Source organism: Equus quagga, unplaced genomic scaffold (assembly GCF_021613505.1).
Source record: "Equus quagga isolate Etosha38 unplaced genomic scaffold, UCLA_HA_Equagga_1.0 226_RagTag, whole genome shotgun sequence".
In the NCBI taxonomy this organism is placed as follows: domain Eukaryota; kingdom Metazoa; phylum Chordata; class Mammalia; order Perissodactyla; family Equidae; genus Equus; species Equus quagga.
In genome coordinates this window covers 477,974-485,287 of record NW_025799809.1, presented here as the reverse complement: position 1 = coordinate 485,287, position 7,314 = coordinate 477,974, and positions in this window count along the sequence as shown.

The following is a 7,314-nucleotide window of genomic DNA, read 5'->3' as shown; positions in this document are numbered from 1 at the left end:
CAGGCGTCGCGGGCCCGCGGGCGGGACGGTGCGCGCCCCGGCTCCCCAGCTTCAGCCCTCGTTCCCTGCAGGCTGATGTTGCCGGCTCCCGTCTGCCGACCGTTGCCTCGGAGAGGCCACGGTCCTGGGGCCAGCTTCCGCGGTGCCAGCGGCCCAGCACCCGCCCGTCTTCCTGGCCTAGATTCAAATGGTGAATGGTGAAGGCAGGCGAAGTCACCACCGTGCGCCCCAATCTTTCCCCTCAAATAATCACAAGTAATGAAAGAGCCGTCTCCGACGGTTGATGTCCTGAAAGGCAGGTGCCAATTCACCAGTGGTGGCAACACCAGATGTAGATCTGAGGACAATACTGTGTCATTGATCAAATATTTTGGTGTAAGTTAAGAGATCACAGTTATTCTTGTGTGTGTGTGTGTGTGTGTGTGTGTGTGTGTGTGAGAAAGATTAGGCCTCAGCTAACATCTGTTGCCAACCTTCCTTTTTTTGCCTGAGGAAGACTGTTGCTGAGCTAACATCTGTGCCCATCTTCCTCTATGTTATGTGGGATGCTGCCATAGCATGGCCTGATGAGCAGTGTGTAGGTCCGAGCCTTGGATCCAAAGCTCCAAAACGCGGGCTGCTGGAAGGAGCGCTGGAACTTAACGACTACACCACAGCCAGCCCCAGCGAGTCTTGACTTACAGGTGGAATTTCCTTTTAATAAATGCTAACAGGCTTGCACACAAGAAATGTAATTGGTGGCCGAATGCACTGTGTAGATTTTTGAGTTTGATAAGGCTGGTTCAGAGATTTAACTTCCGTGTCTCAAATTGCAAACTTGACTGCTAGAAAGAATAGTTTCTAGTAGAAAGTCTTTGAACTCCAATTCCAGGAAGTTATTTCAGGTAAGGTGAATGTCTATAATGAAATAATTTGCACTTCTTCCAAGAAACAAGCTGGAAAATTCCCCTCCCTTATGTCATTAGAAATATTTTCTTCATTTCCCAGGGAGCGTTATTCTCCTCCTCTCAGTCCACTACCTAGGCTGTAGCCATAGAAAGATGGATAAACCATCATCCCTGCCCTCAAGTTGCTCACAGTATAGCTGGTAAACAGAGATAGGTCCACTCTAGGTACAGCTAGAGTACAGAGCAGATGATAAGTGCTAAAATAGAGATGGAAGATGCTCTGGAAAGGAGAAGAAACAAGTTGACCAGGGACAGCAGGAAAGGTCTTAAGAGGTGATCCTGTTTAGCTGGATTGTAATTATAAAGAAGATATTAATAGGTGAGGAAGCCCCTCTTAGGAAGAGAGAAAATGAATAAAGACGGGATAGGAACGTCAATGAATAGCTCATAGAATACACTGTAGAAAGGGTAAGTGATTGGAATGAGGCTGGAAAGGGAAGATAGCACCAGATTGTAAAGGCCTTGAATGTCAAGCTGGCTCTTTTATTTTGTAGGCAGTGGAGAGACATGGAAGGCTTTTATAAGCTAGGGAGTGACAGCATCAGAACTGTGCTTTAGAGATAGCTAGGAAGGAAACTGTGAAATGAATAAGGGAAACCTCAACTAAACTGGAGCAGGGAAGACCTGTAGCAGGTCTCATACACCAACATACATGGTCAATTACTCCAAACAGGAAGAGACTAACTCTTGCATCTCCCACAGGAAGGACAGCTGCTTTACTACTGAAGGAAGATTTCTCTCCTCACCCAGCAACAGCCCAGCCAATGAGAAACACTAACACTGCAGCTCAGCCAATGAGAAATTGCTGCTGCCCTGAACTGTTACTTTCCCTGCACGGATTTTTGTTTAGAACAGCCCCTTCCTACTCCCCATTTTTCTCTATAAAAGCAAGTTCCCCTCTTTTGTCCTGGAGATTTGCCCATGCTTTCGCATGGCATGCACATCTGAATTGCAATTCTTTTGACTATTCCCAAATAAACTCACTTTGAGGGGGCCAGCCCGGTGGTGCAGTGGTTAAGTGTGCACGTTCTGCTTTGGTGGCCCGGGGTTCACCGGTTCGGATCCCAGGTGCGGACATGGCACCGCTTGGCACACCATGCTGTGGCAGGCATCCCACATACAAAGTAGAGATAAAGTAGAGGAAGATGGGCACGGATGTTAGCTCAGGGCCAGTCTTCCTCAGCGAAAAGAGAATTGGCAGTTAGCTCAGGGCTAATCTTCCTCAAAAAAAAAATTTTTTTAAAAAAACCTCATTTCGAGAGTAAAGTAACAGGCAAATTTGCTTTTTTAAGTTGACAGAATCAAAGATGAATTGCCAGAGGTCAGAGACCAGAGACCAGATAAATAATTAGAAGATGATTGCAGTAATCAGGTGGGAGAGAATGAGGGCCTGAACCGGGACTGTGGTTCTGAAAATTGGAAGGAAGGGGATAGATTTGAACAGGATTTTGGAACTATGAAAAAGTTAATACATTTCATTTGAATTCATAGGTCTGCAGGCAAATACTAGTCCATCCCTGATTGGAACACATTGTGTCTAATACTGAGGCATTTATAATCTGGTGAGGGAGACAAATCATGAGAAAACATGCAAGTATATTCAAAGATGTACAGCCAGGCATACTAAACAGCTCTAGGAAGTGAGACATGAGCAATCCCTCCGTGGGGGAAGCAGGGGGGCAGCACCGGGTTCTCTCTGAATAGTTCTGTGAAAGAGATGATTAGCTGGCATTTGAAAACAGGGAGCAAGTTGGTTTATGGAGAGGAAGGTGGGAACAGCCTCAGTGAGGCAGTTTACACATGCTTTTCTGTCAAAATAATTTGTTTATAAGGGAATTATTCAGATTCAGCCAAGGAATTTCAGATTCTGGGGACTATGTAGCCTAAGGATAGCAGAGAAAGGAAAATATGTAAAACAAAGTAGAAGGAGATCTTTATGTCCCACAGCCAAATTATGACTCCTTCAGCACTGGGGTATTTTGTCAGAATGCAATATTCTCTTTAAAGGTAGCAGAGACAAGGATGATGGGGAGATGGGAGTTTGGCCTCTGACTGCGCTAACAGGAAAAACAATGCGAGTTGACAAAACTTGAAGGCGCTGACACTGTCCTGCTGGTGCAATAAATCTGTTAATGATGAAGACAAGGTCTTAGCTGTAAATCAGAGCACTGTGATGAACAGAATAGGACTTCTGGTGGATTCCATTTACATTCGCTCTGAATTTTGCATAACAGAATATCTTAAAACTTAATAGAAATTTAACCATATCAAAAGATTCAGGGGTCAGCCCCATGCCTGAGTGGTTAAGTTCAAACGCTCCGCTTCGGCGGCCCAGAGTTTCACCATTTCGAGTCCTGGGCGCGGACATGGCACAGCTCACCAGGCCATGCTGAGGCGGCATCCCACATACCACAACTAGAAGGCCCCACAACTAAAAATGCACAACTATGTACCGGGGGGCTTTGGGGAGAAAAAGGAAAAATAAAATCTTTAAAAAAAAAAAAGATTCAAATACAAACATTCTGTGGCAAGCATTTTTATAACAAAGCATAAACATTTTTTTGAAAGAAAAAATACTGCTGCCAAGTAAGGATATGACTATGTGGGTGTCATTCAGAGTCTTGCCTGCAAAGCCAAATGTCTTAATCCCTGTTCTATAATTGACGTGTTAAATAAATTTTGTTATATCCTTCTCTGTACTTCAGTTTAACTTTATGTAATATTGAAAACTTTTTGAGATACATGTTCTGTAAAGGTAAAATATTGCCACCATTTCTAATGGGACTTTAATAAAACACAATATATAGTCTTAGCCTTGGTCATTTTACCTTCGAAAAGTAATTTAAATTAAGTTTGTACTTTATCATGTTGGGTTGAGTAAATCATTGATTGAGCTACCTTTACAGTGAGGTCAAAGAAATTTATCTTTAGAAGTACACCTTCTAATTAATTTATGTTCAAAACTATGTATACTGTATTGTATATCTGAATGTTGCTAAGAGAGTAGATCTTAAAAGTTCTCATCACAGGAAAAAAATTGTAACTATGTGAGGTGATAGATGTTAACTAAAATTTGGTAATCATTTTGTAATATATACATATAGAAAATCATTATGTTGTACACCTTAAACTAATACAATGTTCTATGTCAATTATATCTCAATAAAATGAGGGGGGGCACTATGTTACTTAACATGAAATGATAACATTCATTTTAAACTGAGTATTAATTATCATCAATTTATTTTCTTTTGCCTACCTAGAATCCAACTTAATTTCTTGTTAAACTACAAAATTTCTATATTGCAAACCATTTACTATAAATTATTACCATTACTAGAATATTTTTGACATGTAGATGTCAGTACATAGCACTTGGGCCTCAATAAATTGTCATTATAATGTTATTTTTGAAAGAGTAAATCTATGTTTATTAAATTCTTTACATATACACCTAATGATTTTATCCTGCATCTTTGATTAGTTTTATTATATTTCTCAAGAATAGGATTTCCTCTGAATTCTCAAAAAGATGCCTATCATAGCACAAATGTAAATGAGATGTGTGATAATTATAGATAAAATTTTATAATTAATGGGTAATGTGTTCTATCCTCTACATTTTCTATGCCCTGACCTTTCAATCACCTTCTCCCAAAGTAAGAGTCTAAGGAAAAAACCTGCCAGAAAAAGGGTCTGAGAGTATCTTTGGCAACAAACTACAGGGCCTCTCACCCACTTTATTTCCAGCCCACGAAGGCTGAGATGGGGAATTCTTTCCTTCCCACACAGACCATTCACACGCAGTTTTATTTTACCCCAACTCTGTAGTACTTTTTTTTTAACCACTTTTTTCTTCCTAAAAGTTTTCCCCTTTGTTAACATTTCTCTTTCCAACTCCACTTTTCTTATTCTTAACATCTGATTCGTGACTTTTCCTTTCCAGAAATGGTTGGAAATACAGGTGTATACCCAACTCAGAAGATTGTTTTTTCAGGTTCAGGACTTGAAATCTCCAACCACATCTGCCCATTCACCATTCCAGACATTTTGGTAGGTGCTGATTTGCCCCTGATATTTTGATGTTTGTAACATGCTAGCATAAATTCTCCTTAATCAGAATGGTTAATTTAATTTTCTAAAGAACATAAGCTTTCTATAAGCTTTAGCCCTTGGTAAAAATATTTTTTAAATGTGTTTAGGGGCTGGCCTGGTGGCACAGTGGTTAAGTGCACACGTCCCACTTCAGCGGCCTGGGGTTCACCAGCCCAGATCCTGGGTGTGGACACGGCACCGCTTGGAAAGCCATGCTGTGGCAGGCGCCCTACATATAAAGTAGAGGAAGATGGGCATGGATGTTAGCTCAGGGCCAGTCTTCCTCAGCAAAGAGGGGAGGACTGGTGGCAGATGTTAGCTCAGAGCTAATCTTCCTCAAAAATAAACAAATAAATAAATAAAATAAAAATGTGTTTGGTATATTTTTGAATGAATATTTTCAAAAGTACTGTAGAATAAACAACCCATCTCTCTCTCTCTTTTTTTTTTCATTTTTAAAATTGCAGTCAAAAATACATAACATGATTGGGGGCCAGCCCTGTGGCCGAGTGGTTAAGTTCCCATGCTCCAATTTGGGGGCCTAGGATTTCACCTGTTCGAATCCTGGGCCCGGACATGGCACCGCTCATCAAGTTATGCTGAGGTGGCGTCCCACATGCCACAACTAGAAGGACCCACAACTAAAAATATACAACTATGTATCAGGGGGCTTTGGAAAGAAAGAGAAAAAATAAAATCTTTAAAAATAGATGACATGAAATTTACCATCTTAAACTTTTTACAAACCTATCTTTTTTTATGTGTGGATATTTGAGGACTTTGAAGACTTTTAAGATCAGGATTAGAAATGGACTCATAGAATTGTAGACCTGGAAGGGGTTTAGAAGCCATCTTATCAATTTCTTCATTTTATGAGAGTCATTCCATTTATCAATCTGGTAAATGGGACCGGCCCCTTGGCCAGAGATTAAGTTTGCGTGCTCCGCTTTAGCGGCCCAGGGTTTCACTGGTTCGGATCCTGGGCATGGACATGGAACCACTCATCAGGCTGTGTTGAGGTGGTGTCCCACATAGCACAACTAGAAGGACCTACAACTAGAATATACAACTATGTACTGGGGGCCTCTGGGGAGAAGAAGAAAAAAAGAGGGAGATTGGCAACAGATGTTAGCTCTCAGGTGCCAATCTTTAAAAAAAAAAAGAATCTGGTAAATTAAGCACCAGCTGTGCTAGATTCCTGGCGATGCAATGTTATTAAGACACATCTCCTGCCTTCGAGATGTTTATGTTCAAATAGTCACTGAGGGCACAATCAAGTCCCATCATCCTTCTTCTAGGCTCGGAGATTAGATGACTGGATGTTGTCTTTTGAGTTTTCCTTCTCTGAATTCTCTCACTCATTCTTCTTCCCAATGTCACAACCCTAAGCCAAGTTCAGTTGACAAGGAAGGAGCATTCTATGAAGTGGTTGAGGATTTGCTTGTTATAAAGCAGAGTTTCTGAGTCACAGTTGAATCTATACAAGAAACCTATAATGGCTGCTTCAACTAAAACAAATTCTATGTTTACCTTTTAAGTCCATCACAATCACTTCCTACCTAAGCAATCCAGTGGGATTTCCAGTGGGAACAAGGATGCAACCCCCACTCCAGTCAGGCTTGTCTTTCATTCATGGACCACCTACATCACTAACTCAAAGCCTCCTTCCTCTGCCTGGAGCACTGGTTTTCCTTCCTTCTAGCTAACCACATCATGCTCCACATTCGAGGTCCATGGCTTTCCTATAGTACCCAAGAATGACCACCTGAGATAATCCTGCTGGCTCTCTGTGGAATTGACTTCTCTGGTGACCATAGGTTGAGCACCCACCTTCTGCTGCGCCAAGGGAGTAGTTCCCTGAGATTTTTGTACTTTGGGGCAGTGAGAGATTGCGGTGATCTCTCTCCAATGGCTAAAGCTTTAACTTCTAAACTCGAAAACATAGTAGACATATTTCCTCCTTCACAGAAAGCTAGTTAGCAGTGAGAGAAAGTGAAACTGCCATACAGACAGCAGCGGAAACAGAAGATTTCGAAGGCTCATTAACAAGGTCTGAGCCCCTCGTTCCAGTTGTTCCTAAGGGCCACCTCTGCAGCCCTGCCTTTCTTGACGCTTGACTGTTCAATCCTTCCTGAACCAACACGAGCCAACAAATTCCTCTTTCTATGTAAGTTTATTTGAGGTGGGTTTCTATTATTTTCAAATAAAATATAATCATGCAGGTCGTTAGAGGCAGAATTAGAACCATAAGCCAAGTCTGGTTGCTGATCTA